This window comes from Microtus ochrogaster, chromosome 1 (genome assembly GCF_000317375.1).
Source record: "Microtus ochrogaster isolate Prairie Vole_2 chromosome 1, MicOch1.0, whole genome shotgun sequence".
NCBI classification, from domain to species: domain Eukaryota; kingdom Metazoa; phylum Chordata; class Mammalia; order Rodentia; family Cricetidae; genus Microtus; species Microtus ochrogaster.
The window spans coordinates 57177720-57197835 of NC_022009.1; positions in this window are offsets into that span (position 1 = coordinate 57177720).

Genomic DNA, 20116 nt, shown 5'->3' on the forward strand with positions numbered 1-20116 from the left:
CGGTCCCTAGGCAATTGAAACAGCAAGCCGGAACAAGCTTCTTAACATGTGGAGAAGAAGGAAAGGCGAGGTAGGGTGGTATCCCAGAAAAAGGGAGTCGGGGTGGCCCTTAAGGAAGTAGCAAGATCAGGAGAGGGTTAGCGCTTTTCTGAATGACCAAATGTTTCACCAGCCTGCATCTCTTGTCATAAAAGGCTGACGAGATGTAGCTGGGCTGTGGTTGCTTGGCACTGGGACAATGCGTACAGTCAACATTCTGAAACGCTTCTTGAAAGAGCACTTGAGTCATAACCTAAATTTTTAGGAGGGGCAGTGATTTCTTATCTGCCATATCTTGATCAAACTTTAGATAGCCTTAACCTAATATTTGAAAAGGGAATAGTTTAAACTCATTTGTTGAGCTGTTCCTTTGCCCTGGGGCAATAGCCAAACAGTTACAACCAAACAGAGAGTTTTGCAAGCAAAATATCTACCTTGGCAGCAGCTGCCAGGCTGGCAGCTGTCCTGGATGAAAGTCACAGACTTGAGTGGAGAGAAAGCCCAAAGGTTGAGCACGTCCCTAAAGTTGTCCCTAACCTATGTACAGAATATAGGATGGTACTTCAGGTAGCAGGGCAATGGGGCAAAGAATTTCCTGGTAGCTTCTGAATATGCCACAATATACAGAACACACACACTCATACACACACACCTATTATTATTGGTCTTCCTCCACGTTTGCCTGCTGAGACTTAAGGTTGCTCAGAATAAGATTTTGATCATAGTGTTTCCGGGGAGGAAGTAAGCAAGGAGTCCTAAATGGTCTACCTGGGCTGTTGGCTTGGCTGCCTCTGTGGCCTGGGATCCCTGCTGCCCTCGATCTGTTCCTTTCTTACTGATTTCCTTTCATCCTCTCTGTAGATGCGTGTTCTCAGTGACTTATTTCTGTCACTGCCAGTACTGGGGACCCCGCTCTGCTCTGACACCAGCTGTCATGTTTTCCCCACCCGTGTTAACTAACATCAGCCAGCCTCAGTAAATGTTTCCTGAGCCCCAGGTGCTATGCTACCTGCTTTGCAGGAATTATTTTTCATTTTCATTTCTGTAAGCATTAGAGGTAATGAGTTTGCAGAGGAAGGAATAGGACACAGCTTATGTTGCCACCGCCACGAAACTAGGAAATTTGAGAACGGAGAGTGCAGCTATAAAGCCTAGGTATTACTTAACTCTTTGTTACACTGTCTCTTGTGTAAATCTAGTAATTCCTCTTCACCACCAGGAGTCAGAATCCGAGGAAAACACAGTACTACTAGAATTGGGACCCAGACATGGAATATGGCATTGGCCCTAAGTCTCAGTATTGACAAGGATGCTTTCCTCTACCTAAGGTCTTAGGATCCTGATCCTAACTCCAAAGGAAGCTGTTCTCTGATATGGCTGGGCAGGTCTAGAAAAAGAGGAAATACTTGGTGGGAGCGGAGGGGGACAGAGATTAAGGCTTTTCCTGTCAGTCCGACAGCCCCTGCTGTTTTCATTGGATTCATAGGTTAAGCCCCAACATGGGTAAAAAGAGTTCCTTTTGAAGATGTTGAAGTCCTAACCTTAATACCAATAAATAACCAATCAATGTGACCTAATTTGAAAATAGAGTTTTAGCATACGCTCAAGCATAAACGAGCTGTTAAAAAAGGGAAGGACAATCACAATGATTCTGTCATTACAAGGGAAATTTGAGAACAGAGACAGACACTCGCGCAAGGAGAATGCACATGAAGATAAAGACAGAGACTGGAATGATGCACCTACAGGCCAAGGGATACCAAAGATGACCAGCAAACTCCAGGAGCTACGAGAGAGGCAAGCAGCCATCTTTCCCTTACAGCTTTCGGATGGGACCAACCTTGTCAACATCTTGGTTTTAGATTTCTGATTCCCAGAACTGTGAAACAGTGCATTTGGAGTAAATCCCAATATCAAGATCCCATCCCTATACTTGATTGGGTATGTATAAAAAAGTCCAGGCTAGAGTTTATAATTGCAAGTCACAAGACCCTCCCAGGAACCCTTCATATATTAGAAACACTGAAGCAAGCAAGAAGGAAAGGGAGACACAAAACAGAACATAGCAAAATCCTTGATAATAAGGAGAGAGGCAGAAGCCACACCTAGTCCTCATGCCCATATGCATTTCCTAAACTGGATTTTGTGCTGTATGTGGTGCTATGGACTAAGTCCAAGGCCTTATGCAAGTGCTTTGCTCCTGGAATTGTGCTCTTAAGTTTAGCGCTTATTTTGAAGGTCTTAATAACACTCACAATGCTACATTTTCAAAATGGGGACTGGTACATGCCTGTAATCCTAGCTCCTAGGAAAGGCGAGAGGATCATTTGAGCCTAGGACTAATGCAACAACAGGAACACAGTAAAAAGCCTACATAATATAAGCCTCCCTCTAAAAAATGAAAAAGCACCTTAAAGATGGGAGGTTTGTCCTACAAGAGGCTTCCATCCCCACCAATCTCTGCCTGTCATTTCCCCTGATGCAGGATATTGGGATATATAAAGCCAGACCTGAAGAGCTAGCCTTAGCAGGGTATATAAAGAAGTATGGGATACTCTTGGTAGAAGTATGTGCCAACATTGTCACTTTGGCAATAGGAGCCATTATTTAAGAATATAACCCAAAGGAGACACTAGAATCCACAAACATGTTGGAATCAGCTAGGAATGTCAGAAGTCTCTCCAGTTCTGCTGCTGTGACCACTCTCAAAATTCTGCAAGGACTCCAAGAACAGGGGTCAAAACAGGAACTCCAGACTGTACGATCATGTGTTAACAAGCCCCTTCCTCAGAGTCAAGGCTAACCCATCGCCTGTGTTTGAAGTTCAAGTCGAGGTGGGGTCCACACTGTCTCAAATCAAGTTTCCCCTGGCACAGAAAAACAAGAGCAAACCTGGTCTAGTCAAAAGGCTTCTAGGCTTCCCTTTTCTCTTATCCAATAAAAGATTTCCAGCAACATAAACACATGATATTAGTAAGCAGGCATGTTTTTGCCAGTGGACAAAAGACTGCCAGGACGGACCAGCTTGTTGTCCTGAACGTAGGACTATGGCCAATTCAACCTTTCTTTCTTCAGTTGCTGAAGATAGGCTATTGCAGTAAGCCCAAGTGTAGTAATAGGAGAGCGACAGGGCTGAGTCCCCAGAACCCCGGCGGCCTGCCCGGCTAGCTTATGCCCGAAATAACAACACACAAACTGTATTCATTTAAACACTGCTTGGCTCTTTAGCTCTAGCCCTTTTTTCGGCTAACTCTCGCACCTGGACTAACCCATTTCCAATCATATGTGTCGCACCCCAAGGTGCACTTACCGGGAAGATTCTAGCCTACGTCCATCCTGGGTCGGAGCTTCATCGCGTGTGCCTCAGAGAGCAGAGCTCTCGCCTCTGCCCGCAAGAGTGGAGCATCGTGTCCCTCTGAGGCATCTGCCCCTGAGAGGAGAGCTGTCGAGTCTCTGAGCTCACTTCCTCTTCCTCCCAGCGTCTGCTCCTCCCACCTATGTTCTAACCTATCAGGTCAAGCAGCTTCTTTATTTAATCAACCAATGACCTTCCTCCATCACCCAAGGCATCTTCTGATTCTAGAATTTCACAATTTTGTCTTAAATCTACCAATATTTTGGGGGTTTTACAAATAAGATGTGATTTCTCATCATGTTCTCAAGAACTCATTTTGGAAAAGAGAGAGAACAAGTGAATGGCAGTCAGAGCGGGGACACACTCTATGTGCCCACTTTGACGTAATTTAGCATGCTACTCTTAAATAAGACATCCTAATAATACTAATACAACGATACAATCTCATTCAACACCTTTAATAATTAAGCAAGCCCTGGTTGAGTAGTTAGCGGTGGAATGGGAAGGAGGTGAGATGGGAGACATAATTGCACCCGTCGAGGCCATTTCTTTGTTCCAATTGTTCTTGCAGCTTCCGCGGAGGTTTTTGTAACCTTCCTGCCCAGGACTTTTGTGTCATTCACTTGAGCATTGTCAGAATGTATGCCTTACTTGGTTCCTCAAAAGAAAAGGTCTGGCCAGAGATCACAATCTCTATTTGTATCCACACAGTGCACACGCAGCAGCATTTTCTTTATCATCATATTATTGAAATTTAAAGGCATAATATTAAACATTTTCAGGGATGGTTGCTATAGAAATGTTGCCTTTTATAAAGAGGGGCCACATAAAAGGACTCTACCTGCCAATTGCAGGGCACAGCTAAGGCTTTCCGTGAATGGACTTTGTCCTGACAGGCTCTTAAAAGATTGTGTGTGTGGCCTTTGGCCCTTGAACATGGGAAGCATTTTCCACGGATAGCAGCCTTGAAAACCCTAGGGCCCACAACAAAAGGAGAATTTCCCTCCTTGTATGGGGTCAAACCTATGTCACATGCTTCCCTGTCAGCCCTGACCACAGACAAGATCCTTTCAGGGACAGCATACATAAAGCCTGTAATTATCAGCCACAGGTAGTGGCCACCTGCTCATGGGATAGACAGAAAGGGAAAAGGCGGTGGGGGACTGCACCAAGAATGCTCCTTTTGAATCAGCCCCAAGAGGCCCTGTCCCTGAGGGTCTTTCGAATAGATAGGATTTAAATCAGGCTTCTTTTGCTCAGTGACCTGGCAGTTTCAGAGGCAGAAGGTAAGCATACATAGACAATTATGGCTCTGAGAACTTCCCAAACATCTCCATGGAGGCCACGGCTCCATTGAACTCTACACTGCTGTGTGCTCTGGGTTAACCGGATGCTGCTTTCAGTCCCTGGTTCATTTGTTTGGTAGCCATATTGATGTTTAAACTATGCTTTTGTGAATTGCCCCGATCTCCTTTAGGACCCAGGACTCCTTCCCTCAACTCTCAAGAGTGTTGCCCACTGAGGAACCATAGCTGAGATCCTCTTCAGGAATTGTCCTCCTCCCAGAAGAGCCGTTGGACACAGACATACACAGCTCCCATGGTAGCCCCTGTTAGTGATCGGTGATCCTTCCATGCAGAAGTTAGTGCACACCCTCTCATCTCATCTTAGAAAGCCCTGAAGGGGAATCCCAGGTTCAGAGCTCCTAGGATCTCTAATGCTCACTGAACTGGAACTTGGTTTCTCTTTTGTCTTTCTTGCCAAATAAACTATCTGCATATAACCTGATATAGATTTATAAAATTTATTTCATATTTCCATCCATACATTATAAAGTAGGCATTAAAATGCAGCATGGTGATGAGATATTTCACTGTCTCAGATTTAGACTCCTGGAATGAAAGGACCCAGCCAGGTAATGCCAGGATCCTGTGCAACGTGAATCTAGAACAACTTGACTCACTCTACCATTAGACATTGTTTCTAACTCTTGGGATTAGCTTTCCGACATTGTTTCTAACTCTTGGGATTAGCTTTCCGACATTGTTTCTAACTCTTGGGATTAGCTTTCCGCACTCGTTATTTCTACAGCACTCAGTCACTTCCAGATTTCTAAAATAAGGCTGAATATATGATGTTTGACATCCTCCTTTGATGTTGAGCAAGGACCTAAAATTTTAGAGTAAAGAAATAAGTTCAAGAGAGCTGATCTATAACATGGAGAATAATAACATGCAATATTCCTGGAAAATCTCAAAGGGATTTTATTTAAGTAGTCTCATCACAAAAAAAAATCTATGAGCAATGCATATGTTAATTCGGCCAGATCCAGCCTTCCCACAATATGTACAGAGTTCAAAACGTGTGAACAATTACTACACTCAACTTCTATGTGCCAATTAAAATAAATTTAAGAAGAGAAAGACTGGGGTTTCCATGCTCTGTGATCACAGCTGTGGGAAAGCTCTATATAAATCAATACTGTTAAGTATACTGTTGGATTTCTCTTAACCTATTTTTTAATCTGTAAAATGGAAACAATGATGATGATGGTGATGGTGATGATAATGATAATGGGGTTGCCTTCGAGATTAGTGAGGTAATATACTAAAAGTTTTAGTGAAGACACAAAGTAACAGATGAGTAGAGTTTCAGTTCTCCTCTAATTATTAGGTTAATAAGATTTTTCTGGAGACCAGAAAGGAGATACCATATATAGATTAATAAGAGCTGGAATGGTAGCCTACTGCCCTGCATGAGAAAGCTGCCCCCCTCTTGAGTCACTGTGTCCTGATTAGGTATTATCATTACTCTGCTGCAACCTAGAGTCACCCGGAAAAGGGGGACTTCAATTGAATTCCCTCAATCAGATGGGCCTGTGGGCCTATCTATTACAGATTGTTTTGACTGCTGACCTATGTGTGAGGGTCCAGTCCACCATGGGCAGCACCATTCCCTAAGCAGGTAGAACTAGGCTTGATAAGAAAGGTAGCTGACCATGGCTAGCAACCACACCAGCAAACGACATTCCTCCATGGTTTCCGCTTGCCTTCCTACCTTGACTTTCCTCAGTGACAGAAAGTCACTGTACATCTAAGTTGAAATAAACCCTTTTCTCCCCCTCAGTGGTTTTTTTTGTTTGTTTTTTTGCTTGTTTTTCTTTTGTCAGCGCTTCCTCACATACTAGGACGCAAACTAGAACATGTAACATGGAATGACAGTCAAAGTCATATAGAAAGGTGGCTCCTGCTTGGCCCATGAGATGACCATCGCTAGCAAGAAATGACTGACTCCTCCCTGGACTGGAGAGTGTAACTATAAACGTGATATGCCTTGAAGAGGCATGGTTTTTGCTTACATTAGATTGCTTGAAGATGTTTGGAAAAAAAATCCAGCGTAAGAACTAACAACTGCAAAGGATGATGTAATAGAGAAAGCATATTGTTTCAACATATTCACGCATCGCTAAAGGCATGTGTCTAGTGAGATCTCTGATGGGTGTGGAGATGCAAGTTTGGGGGAAAAGGCTTGGGCAGGATGAAAGTGTTTTGTCTACTAGAGAGAGGAGACAGGCGAAGGGAAGCATACACGGGAAAAACACATTGGGAAACAGATCCTCCAAATTCCTCAGAGAAGTCATGGCTGTTCATTAATGCTTACTGTGCAAATAAATCTTTCACGGACAAGTGTAAAGACAATTGCACTCTGAGTTGATATTGGGGAAAGGTGGGCCTGCATCTGGGGAACATTCCATAAAATCTCCTGATGCTCATTTCTCATGGTATGGCTGCATACTCATCCCTAAGTCAGATTTAATGCTTTTTTCTCTAGCAAAGGTGCATCAAGTAGGAGCTGTAATGGAAGGAATGTTTCCGAGGCTTGTCATTCAGCAGCTGGGTACCATGCTGTAAACATGAGCTAACACAGAGGCATGGTCTACTCTAAGCCTAATGAGGGACATAGTGGCAAATGATATGATGGGGGCACACAGACAGTGCTGTAGGAGCGCCTAGGGAAACACAGGAGAAACCACAGACCCAGGGAGAAAGTGGACTGACAAACACATTCCACGGAAGTCAAGCAGCTTGCGGGAAACATTAGTTTCACAATCAAAATGGAAGTGGTCAAGGCACAATCATTTTCTATTCCCAGCCCCCCCCCCCCCATTTCACCTCATGGTGTCTGCACAAGTAGTTTATTTCCATAGGATTCTGCTCCCCAGAGAGAAGTCCTGAGAAAAAAAATACTCTACAACAAGTAGGTTTTCCAGAAAGACTAAAAAGAAAGAGACAGTTCATGAGTAGGAAAGGAAGAGTGTCTTGAATAAGAAATCAGCTCTACGCAAGTACAGTGATGTATGGAGCCAAACTGACTTTCTAATAAACTTGCTTCTTTACTGTGCCATTAACAGAATTGCTGTAAACCCAGAGACGAAAGAAAACTTCAGAATAAAGAAATGTATGTATGTGGGGGTATACCGTTTTAAGATAGCATTGTTGTTCAGTCTGAATAAAGGAATGTGTTCACTAAGGCCAGGAGACATTTAAAACAGTGGAGCTTATATATTTCAGGTGAAGTCTATCCTTGATATATGTTTTGGAAATTACTGGCTTATTTTGGCATTTCCTAAACTCATCAAAACATTTTCAAATTTTCTTTAGAGACTGTTGGAAGATCTTTGTTTGCTTTTTGAGACATTGGAGATTGGGTGTAGAGTTTCTCACATGCCAGGCAAGCCCTCTTTCTTCTGGTTTCCACCAGGCTACAGCCTCAGCTCCATTTTCCCATTTCCTTCGAAACAGGACCTCACTAAGTTGCCGAGGCAGGGATGAACTCAATCTATAACACAGACAGACCTTGACCTCTTAATTCTCCTGCCTCAGCCTCCCAAGTAGCTGGGATGAAAAGTTTGTACCATGAGGCCTGGCTCGATAGTTGGAGTTCTAGCCAAGAACCACAAACATGCCTTTATTTGACTAAGAAACCCATTGAACTATAAAGTATTCAAAAGGCCCAGCGTGGCTCTGCCATTTGCCAGCTCTGTGCCTTTGGAAGAGGAGCTTGGCTTCCCCGCGTCTCAGTACACTCATCGCTCGTAGTAAAAGAACAAGGTGCTGGCTCTTTTCTGCATTTCCAGGCGTCGTGAGGTGACACAAGCGTCCGGCACTTGACTGCCACACAGCAGCTACTCAAAAACATTTCCACTGCCACCACTGACTGGCAAGTTTCATTACCACCCAAAAGCACTTTCAGTCTTCAAATGTTGAAGCCTTGATGCCATTGGGAATCTGCAAAGAATCTCCTGGCAACTCCTAGAAATTTCTAGAAATACGCAAACCAGTGTCATCAAGAATAAAGACTTTACCATATTGTTCACAAGACTGAAAATTTATAGAAACCACCCAGAATAATTAAGGGTTTCAAAAATAGTTTATAGCCCATCTATACATTGCATACCCATGACGGCATTTAAAAGGATGCTCTGTTTTTACAGACATGGAAAGATATTTCAAGCGTCTTTTTCTCAGCACTGGAGTGAGGAGTGACTTGCTACACTTGACTTTTTGCTTGGGTACTAGGGATCCAAACCCAAGCCCTCAAGCCTGAGCGGCAAACCTTTACTAATTGAGCCATCATCCTAGGCCCTTTACAGGCGACTTACAGAAGTCCTACTCCTGACTGAAGATGACATAGAAAACAACTTAAAACCTTGGAATCAAATATCTAAAACTTCTAATAGTCCCCGGGGGGCATTGATTACAAAATTTTTTAAATTGTATGTCATGTGATAATAAATGGTTAGGTACGCACACCATTTTAGAGTATTTTTATTAATTATTTGTGGATTTTGCATCATGCATCCTGATTCCATTCATCTCCCCATCCCTTCATATCCGTCCTCTGCTCTTGCAACCTTCCCCACTCAAATAAAATAAAATTTAAAAGAAAAACTGAAAAACTAAAAAACAAAACTCCTAAACAAACTAACATGCAAAAAAAAATGTCTCGGTGTAGAAGCTGTAGTGTGACATAGTGAGTCACACGGTATACACTTTAACTCACACATCGTTACTTTCAAGTGTTCACTGCAATGAGTCATTGGTCTGATTCAAGGCCCCTGGCTTCAGTACACCCTTGAAGCTGGACACTCACGGTGACTCCGCTTGGATATCCTATTGTTGCCTTGAGTATACACACTCTTTTGTGGTTATAAAACAAGGCTTAAAAAGGACAGGGAAGACTACCTATATATTCTGAAAAATATCAAAAAAAGAGAAAAAAGTATTATTAAAATGTTTTAAGTCATGCTTACATTTAGAAGTAGTTCTATACTAGAGTCTAATACTCAGTTGGAAAGCACATGGACTCTAATATTTCATGAAAAAATGAGCCTGTTGGAGATATACCTAGGGTCATCACTGTTCACGTCCTTTAGAATCATATTGTCTGGGCCTATAAACAATGAGTGTCTATTTTATATACATCATAATTATATCCTTCAGATAAGATGCTGTCAGTGTGACTTAGAGTCACTTGAGGCTTCTCTACCCTACACATTTCTTACAGAATTTCTAGGATACCAGGAATTCTGTCACTGAGGAATTTAATGTCTTCAGACTAAGGATTTACTCAGTACTTAAATACTGCACTGAAGGCCCCTTCCATGTTCTTATAGCATACGGGTACTTCTGTCAGTTTCTATGAGTTCTCATTGTTTCCTATTTACCCCCATAGGACTCAGCTCCTTCCAGAAGGTGCTGTGTCTTGGTGACAGTTTCCCAATGCATTCTTCAAGGTCAGGAATAAGGAAGGCTCTCGCCAATTGACCAGTTGTGTGGAGAAATATCACATAAAGACAAGACCTATTGCTCCCACTCCAACTGTTGAAAAGTTGAATTGTGGAAACGTGAAGGCATTTTGTAAACTATGGATCACTCTACCACTGTATGCTATTACCACCAGAATGCAAATTGATTTTTTTTTCAGATGATTTCCAGAAGGGAGGATTTGATGGTGGAAGAGTTCTGGCCTGAATACCCTGCACCTGAGAAGAGCAGCGCTCCCTGACCTATCTTCAAGGCACTTGCATTCAAAGGACTCCAGCTCTTTGCAGGAAGGACTATTGTAAAAAGCAACTAATGAGAAATGTTCCACTTTTGTCAGAAAAAAAATCTAGTGATGAATGAATGGGGAGAGATTATACAGGAGTAAAGAATAAGAAAATACATAGAGTATGTCCTGAAAGCCTCAAATAGAATCTTTCAGCTATTCCATAGTCTTTGGTCAATGACGTTTCTTTATAGGAGATGGAGTTCTTTGGCACAAGGCTTTTGTCCTTGTGAAAGACATAGCTTCACTGTCTGGGTTGCAAAGAAAATGTTTTAAAACTGGAATAATTGTCATTAGTTTCCCAGGAGACCATTTGGTTCTGATGCTAATTTGGGTCCCTGACTTGTTTTCATTGCAAGCAGGGCCTGTTATTCCAGAGGAGAAGGGGCATGGCAGGCAGCTTTGGGATAGTGCCCACCAAGAGGGTGCCAGGCTAAGAGTGCCAAGTTGACTCACAGTCCCACCTTATGTTCAGTGCCAGTTGGCACTAGGTTTCTCAGTTGAAGTCCCTGTAATTTGGGACTGAAAGATGGAGATTTCTTTCTTTCTTTCTTTTTTTGTTCTGACCCCAATGGAGTAAAGGTTGGGCCCAACAAACACTTACTCCAGTCCGAGTTAGATGGAGCCAACAGGTTTGAACAAGATAAACAGCTTAGGTATTGGAATGGTTTCCTGCTTAAGAAATTTCCTTTTATCTCCTCCCTCAGATGGAATGGTGTCCCTAGAGGGTGTGGATAGCTGGAGCTACCTCTACCTTGGCATCTGCAAATGGACTGTATTTACATTACTGTGGCTTTCTCTTTTGGTGCCTAGAACCTCAGAGATGACGGCATTGAAGGTGTGGCTTTGCACACCAAAGAATGTAGCTCTTACCTAATGCCTTTTATGTTCCCTAGAGAGGTGGCTTATTTGTGTATCTCAACTCCATGGCCCTGGTTGAGAAGCTGGTTTGTTAACTGTTCATAATTCCACTGCTTTTTGTTGGCTGTTCTCAAATCATACTCAGGCCTGCCCTTAAAGCTTTGTGCTTCAGACCAAGGTGGAAACGTCTGAAATAACATAGGATCACTAAGTATGAACCAGGGGCATGCCCTCCATGACTGTTTTCCTAGACAAAGGTGTTTACGTGTTCCTCAACCACATCCCTTTTAACCTAGAATACACTGCCCAATATGGCTACTGATCACCTGAGATGTGTCTAGTCTGCTTTGAGATGTGCTGTGCAGTATTAAAATGCACAGTGCAATTCTGAAGACACAATATGAAAGACAGTGTAAACAATATCAACACTTGTCTGTGTGAACATTTATTAAAGTGATCATAGTCTTAAAAGATTGGGCTTTAAAAAACCGGTTCCGCTTGCTGCTCTTTACTCTTTTGAATGTAGCTACTCGACAATTTAGTGGCTCATATTACCCCATGATTCGACAGAGATGGTCTAGAGTGAATAGCATATACTCACTGATTCTCTTAGCCCCTGGGCCTGATGTGCTGAAATGAATCCCACCTGAGTTTCTATGCCCTGAGAGTTTCCAGTCCAGGAGATAAGCACATTTCCCCAGCAGGAGCCCCAAATGAGTTCTGGCAGAGACTGCACACAGAACAATAGGGAGAGTGCTATGGAAGCCCTGGGAAAGACACTGGTAAATGTATTTGATGCTGACTTTCAAGCAAGAAGTATAATGAATATCTAAATTGTGCCAGTATAATAAAAATTCAGGAGTCAGAATTGAGATGAAGACTTGATAAATCCAAGGATAGGGGAGAATCGATTGGCTAACTCTCTCTCCACATTTTCCCCAAACCATCAGTCCTTGAAATCCACCCAGAAATTCCCTCTTCTCTCTTCTTGTACTCTCTAGCAGACCTCTCCTCAGTCCTCTATGAACTCTATGGCTAATTCTGGTCAGCCAATAGATGACTTGGTTCTGTGATTAAAGGTGGTTTTATTGGAATGGTTGTTCGAACAATTCTTCTGCAATATTTCCCCCTTTTTGTCTAAATAAAAGGAAAGATTTTAACTCTAACAAAGTAAAAGAGTATATAATAAAAAAATATCAAGTAATAAATACATGCACAATGTTCAATCTATTAGTTTTGGCAAATTCATAGAAAACACTCTATTATCTAGCTTATCATGATGAGTCCAAAGTTTTGTACCTAATCACTTTCTATCATAACTAAGGAAAACTGTAACTATAACTATCTAATCTTTAACCCCATAAGATATGCAAGAAGAATGTACTGTTACCTGAGTAAATAGGAAGTGCAGAGCAAGAACTTTCCAAAACTAAGAAACAACAGAGACATCTAGCTGTCTGGACCCAGGGTTCTTCTGCAACAAAGGAGTATCCATCTTTGACCTATGGGCCTGAAATATTTGACAGACTTTCCTGTGATGCAGGAAGAGCTGTCCTACCTTGTCTTGGCAAAGTTTGGCAGTTGCCTCCTTTTGGCTTCAGTTGCCTTCAATTGGCTTATCCAACTTGGAGAACATATCATCAGCAGTTGAGGCAAGGGCAGTTTCTTTGCCCTGTGGCTAACTTTGCCGCAAATGAAAGCAAATTCCATATAGAGGTTCTTCAATGCCTGATATTCTCTTCTGTCATAAACTGGTGCTGCCGGGAACAGATGTGTCTTACTGTCATGAAAAACCTTATGTTATTAAAATATTAAATGCCATATTCTGTAGGTCTCTGAAGTGCTTGAAGACCATCTATCTATTTAAAATATGTCTCTGGTAGACCTTGAAAACATATCTAACATGACTATAATTTTGATTGTTACAGATGACTATTAACCTGTGATTTATTTATTATCCTAAGTAGCTCAAAAGGACTAGAATTTAATGAGTTGTGTAGGTAGAATAACTTAAACAAGGAATAGGAACGTATAATACAGTTTAACAAAAATAATCTTAAATTTATATCAATACACAGAAATCCAAACCAATATTAAACATTGAGACTAGTTATTTTTATAGTTTGAAAGTAGGTTCAATAATCTACCCTTTTATCTTATGGGTACTAAACATCCAAACCCAAGCCCTCAAGCTTGAGTGGCAAACCTTCACTAATTGAACCATCATCCTAGGCCCTTTATGGGTGATTTACAGTAGTCTTACTCCCGTGTGAAGATGACATAGAAAATATTTCCATATTCCCCTTTTTATTTTCAGAATGAGATCCCTGAATCAGATCCCTGAATCTAATTTTCTTTGCTTAGTTTCCTTATTGACCACGACCAATAACGACTTATGACCAAACCCTCTAAATGATGACAAACATTCACCAAATGACCAAAAACTACTCACCCGCCCCCTTGGGAATGTGGATGTCATATTCTTAAAATTATTTCCTACTGTCTAGGGGCAATCTTATCTTTCAGGGACCCTATAATAACTGAGATAAAGATCAAGTTCTGAGAGAGCTAACTGTTGTCCAGTCTCAGTGTGATGGGAGAGTGGAAGGCTTATCTGAAGTCCTGACTAGAGTAACCTATGAGGCTGGACCATCTTAGCTAACTGCTTTGAAGTTGTCCTGAGCAGTTTGTAGTCTAACTTTGGTTGGTGTTTGTCAGCTAGTGGCATTACCACAATCCAGGTGGATTCATTGTTGTGGGGCCACAACACCCTTTGAAGACTTTAAAGGTCACTGTTAGAAATGGTCATGGTTCACTGTGAGAAACTTAAACATTTTAAATGTCATATGCAGCAGATATTGAAGAGGTTAAGGACCACAGTTCTAAATACATCCAGAGTACACAAACATAGCTCCTAGTTATCTGCTTCAGACTCAAGCCCAGAATCACATACAGAAAGCTAGATGAAGCCTATTTCTAGAATCAGCTGTCATGACAGAAGGTTTAAATATGTATGTATATGTGTGTATGTATCTTACAGATTTTGAGATAATATCTATACCTTAAGAAAAGTGTTAAAGAATCAAAACAACTAAAGGTATATGAGATTAGTGACAATAGAATAGTCCCAAAATTTGTTTTTTCTTCTGTTCCATACCAGGTAGCTCTTCTGACATGAAACAAAGATTTTTTTGTTTCCTTTAACAAGCATGCTTGGGTTTAGAGAAGGAGAGAGTCACATTTCAACTCCGAAGTCACTTTAATTTTTAGTTGAATTGGGACTACAAAAAGACAATTTGCCTTATATGTCTATTAACAGTAGAGACAAACATTTGAGAAGATTTATGAGATTTTATCCTATTGGAAATGTGCAATACTTTTAGGCCAATTTGCCCTTTTTCTTAGGGTATTTTCTCTAAATAATTCACCTTTCTTCTTCAGATGTCTCATTTGTCCATTGGTCTTTAGATTCCTTAATTAGAAGCTTTTATTCTCCTGGAAATACAACCTGCCCCAGCCTTAACTTTGGGGGGGGGGTCCTTTTTTGGCAGATTGAATGGCCATGCTATTTGATGAACTATCACGTCTCATAATTAAGAGGTCTCCCCTGTTTAAATCTAATCTTTATCAATTTTGATAGTATTCATAGATTTTCCTGTGGAAGCAAAAGCAAAACCTCTTCCCCAACATAATACATATCCTGGTTTCCATTCTGAAGTCAACACAATCTTAAAGTATACAGGCTAATTTAGTTCAGTAATTGTTTTTTCTATGATCCAATGTCTCTCTGCAGATGTTCCTCCTTTCTCATTAGCATTTAAAAAATTAAAGTTAATAAGGCATTGTGTACTCTATCTCTGTGGCTCTTTATTACTCCTTTCTGTTTATTAAGCATATCTTTTAAAGTGTGGTTAGATCCTTCTATAACTGCTTGTCCTGTAAGATTGTGTTGTATACCTGTAATATGCTTTATGTTGTAACAGGAAAAAAACTGTTCCATTTTACTAGAGAGCATTTACCAGAGCATTGTCAGTCTTAATTTGTACAGGCATTCCCAAAATGGGCCATAACTTTTAACAAATGTGTGATTACAGAATCAGCCTTTTAAGCAGCTGCCCACTGAAATCCTGAATTGGTGGTCATTCTTGTATATAACTAAATAAATTAAAATTGGTTCTCTAATAAGCTTGGGTTGTTTCTCTTCAGTTTCATAATGCAATTATGTGGTAGGTTCTGCCCAAAATTCCACTGTCTCTGTCTGGGTATTTTTCTTATTTTCATTAGTAGATCTTTCTAAGGCTTGTATCTTATCAGCAGAAGTCTTTCTAAAACTTGTATCTTCTCAATAACAAACTTTTCTAGGGTTTGTGTCTTATCAATAGTAAGTCTTTCTAAAGCTTGTATCTTAGCAATAGCAATTTTTAAGGAGTGTGTCTTATCAGGAAAGAAAAAAGGTTCTGTGAACCTTCAAAGCAGAATAAGAAAGTAAAAAATAGAGTCACAAGCATGTTGAAAACCATGACACATTATGAGAGGTTTCAAAAGGACAAGGAAATGATGGACCATTTCAATTAAAAGCAGTAGACAACTGTCATCTTTTAAATAGTGAAATTAAGAGCACACCTTAACTCACATCACACTCAAAATCAATTTTAAATCAATTGAAAATGTAAATACTAAAGCATAAAGCTGCACATATTAGGACTAGATATAAGGATGCATTTTCTTTTCCCTTACACCCACCTCTCTTTACCTCTCATAAAGCACATAATGGCTACTGTGGTACACTGCCCAAATTCTCCTTCAGGAGTCAGGCTCTGTTTATCCAGTTTCCTGAAGTACTAAGGGTGCTGTATCAGTTATTTTATAGCATAGTATAGTGAGAAAAAACTATGGCCAGGACAACTTATAAAATAAAGCATCTGATTGGGCTTAGAGTTTCTGAGGACTGGATCCCAACAAGGCAGAGCTGTACAGCAGCAAGGAGCAGGCATGTTGACAACCAGAGTAGCAGCTGACAGTGGCATGGGTCATTTGAGACTGCAAATCTGACCCTAGTGACACTCCTTCTCTTACATGACCACAACTCCTAATCCTCCCCAAACAGTTTCACCAACGGGAGATCCAATGTTCAAGCATACGAACCAATGGGGGTCGTTCTTATTTAAATCACCAGAGGTACACCAAGAATTTTTTCTTGTGGCATGCCTTCAACTTGAATGACTCTCAGGTGGAGACAAAATATACAACAATATACAGAGATATTTTGATTACAAGGAGGAAGGAAATTATGGGATTTAGTTGGGACAGGTTACATAGGATGATAAATATTCTAAAGGCTACCCAGAAGACGGCCTTTGCCCCCAGTAAGCAATTAGGAAGTTCAAGATATCGAAAATATTGCTGAAGAGTCTTGGATCAGGGCTCTTTGGTTGTCAGTTTACATCTAAAACAATGATGTAAGAACCTGTCCCTACTTTTCTGTGGCAACTCCTAGGTGGTTGAACATATAAGATGAGGCTGAATGTCTCCTTCCTGGCCACCAACTGTCAGGCTCACTGACGTGGACAATGAGTGCATAAGGCATACTTCCCATGAGCATCACATGGTCACTTATGTAGCTATGTTGAGTGAAAAATGGAAGGGCTTTGGGGTTTGAATCAGGGGTGGTAACACAAACAAAGCTTTCCCATGAAGTGAGTGACTTGATTCCTGCCAGAGTGCACTTGTTGTTGAGTAAAGGGTGTTCTCATTATAGATCAATGAGGACTGGAAAGAGGAAGCATACGTGTTCTCAGCTGCACTGTACATGCCAATCCAAGTGTTCTCAACAGAGAGACAGACAGAGAGAGAGAGAGAGAGAGAGAAAGAGAGAGAGAGAGAGAGAGAGAGAGAGAGAGAGAGAGAGAGAGAGAGAGATTGATTGATTGATTGATTCCTGGACTGACAGGTAGTTTGGGACCCAAAAGAGCTAGTGAGTAATCTTGAAGCTTTTCAATCTCTCTCTAAAGTCAATATGTTGCCAGAAATCCTTAAACAAAGAAGGTAGGAAGCCCAGGGCCAAAGCATCCGAGGGTATTGTTACTCCATGTGTCCTGCAGTACAAACCACAGTAATATTGCTCCAAAGAAGCAACATACCAAGAAAAACGACGAGAAGGCTGCAGAATGTGCCAAACTTTTGGCTGAGAGAAGGAAGGAAGCCAAAGTAATACGCCAGGAGCAGACTGTCAAGATGTAGGCTGTCTGTGCTGAGAGCTTCTACTTCTGAAGCTGAGGTCAGTCAGAAATAAGTCTTTAAGAGCAACAAATAAATGGTCAGAGTTTGGATCTTAAAACAACAACAACAACAACAACAACAACAAAGTCCTGCCCCTCACCTCAGTTTGAGAATGGCTTGTAGCACCAGCATTTCCTAGGGGTTTGGCTGGGGTTTGTGCAGCAGCCACTCCACAGTGCAGCGCCTAATTTTACCCAGTCCCACTTCCATTGCATCCTCATTGGGCCTATAGCCATAAATTCTACCTATAATTTCCCCCAGGACTGATCTATTTCTGTCGATCTATCATCTATCTATCTGTCTGTCTGTCTGTCTGTCTGTCTGTCTGTCTGTCTGTCTCCCCAGGAAGCATAGGCAACTTTCTGTATCAGAGTCTATTTCCAAGGAACCTGACCTGAGATCGTAGAAACCAAGAATGGACCAAGAATCTCAGGTATTTGAGAGGCAAAGGAAAAGAACAACATATAAAGACTATGCAACTGGTTGACTAGTTGTTGGATGTTATTAATACATTTAAAAGAGAATGAAAAGTAAAGGGATAATTCATCACTAACTAAAGACAATATGAAAGTCCGTGGGTTCCTTTGGCAGTATGTCATTCTGGTTTCCTAGCAGTCCAAAAACGTTGGGAACCAATCTGGACTCAGTTTTAGGGGTGGAAGACTTCAAAGAAAGAGAACTTCTCAACACCGCTGTTTCCTACACCAATATCAAAGGCTTTATTGGAAGTGGCGTTCTGACACTTGAGATGAGGTCGTATGGTTTTCTGCTCACAAGAACATTGAATGCAGATTAGGTTGAAATGTCTAGGCCTACAGAAAGGAGGCCATGTGCCTTTTGCTAATGACTGTGCCTCTTGCCCTTCACTGAAGATGCTGTCAGCCTCTGCTTTCTGGATCACAGAAGCTCTGCTGCCAATCTACCTATACCTCCCTTTCTGGGAACTAGACCAAAATTTAGGATCAAGCTACCACATGACCCAGCCCAGGGAAATGCTGAGTCCATAAGGAAAATGGAATATATAGTAAGCATCTTTGGGACAGAATCAAATGGATTGTTAGAAGCCAAGATAGTAGCACAGGACCCAAAGAGTCAGGACAAAGGGACAGAATGTAAGGCTGGATAAAAGAGAGTTTTTCAATATAGAATAACATAAAATTTCATTCCTAGCATGGACCCCAGGAGACTTGATGCAGGGAGATTGGAAAAAGTAAGAACCCTGGTTAAAAGTGAAATCCTGGATGAACAGGGAAGAACACATGCAAAAGAGGTGAATGGACATGCTATCATAAATACACAACATAAATGAAAATACACCACCAATAGGCAATGTGTATTAGGGAGACTGGCCCAGAGCTCTGTTTATTAGAGTAATAAAGAGCGCGCTATTGCAAGCCATTCCTGCTTAGCAGCCCAGCAATGGCTGTCTTCTGTGATCTGTGGCTCAGGCAGGGCGCTTATTACAGAGCTGCTAATTGTACGACAGTGATGATGATGTAGAGACCACACGATGGCACCTGTCAAAAGCAAGATCAGTGGAAGATCCTGAACCTGTTTCTCCACCCCCATGTTAATGACCATACCGTGGAGAATTGCAGAAGACATAAAGTTGTGGTTGCATGGTGTGTTTTTGCACCTACCTGATTTATGACTGCAAAAGCACACGCACATCTGTCACAGTCTAAGAGCAGCATGGTGACTATTGCTGAAGGGGTTCATAGCCCTTGAGGATGAAAGTGCAGCTTTAAGTACCTAGATCAGCAGGGCTGCTAGCAAGGACAGAGGGAATCTAGAATGGGCAATGAAGGAGGAAAATGACTACCAACCTGTGGCCCTGGAGACTAGATTCAGCAGCGGGAGCTAGCACTGGCTCCTATTTTCTTTCCTTTTATGAGTATAGAAAAAAGAAATCAGTGCTAACCAGAATCCTGGGAGCCTGCTTCAGCATGGAAGGAACTGACTGTGAGAAGCAGCGGTCCCAGAAAGCACATGGGCTGCACCACCCGGCACCTTCCTCCAGGGCTTGCGCACCCATTCTCCTTGACTCTTGGGAGTGTTATCTGCAGATGGTTAAATTTCTTCCCTGGAAATTTCCCTAGTCAAAGTGAACAGTCTCACCGGTGCAAGGTTGTGTTCCTTCCGTTACACAGACTCCATTCAATGACCACTTGAGACTGGGATATAAAGCCTTCCATCTTTAACTCTATTGGGGACAGTTCTGAAAGATCATTCTAGACCCAGAGCTCCCCATAGGATCGATGAGCTCCAGCTCAAGTGGATCATGTTTTCTGTTGGGTCTTGCAAGGATAGGGATAGGCTATCCTTTCCCAAAGCAAGCATCTCAGTTAACTCCTGCACGCAATGCCCAATCTAGAGTCTGCTGCCAAAGAAACTGATGGCAGACAGTATGTAGTATCTTTTTTTTTTTTTTTTTTTTTTTTTTTTTTAGACGGCATACGAGATTAAGCATGG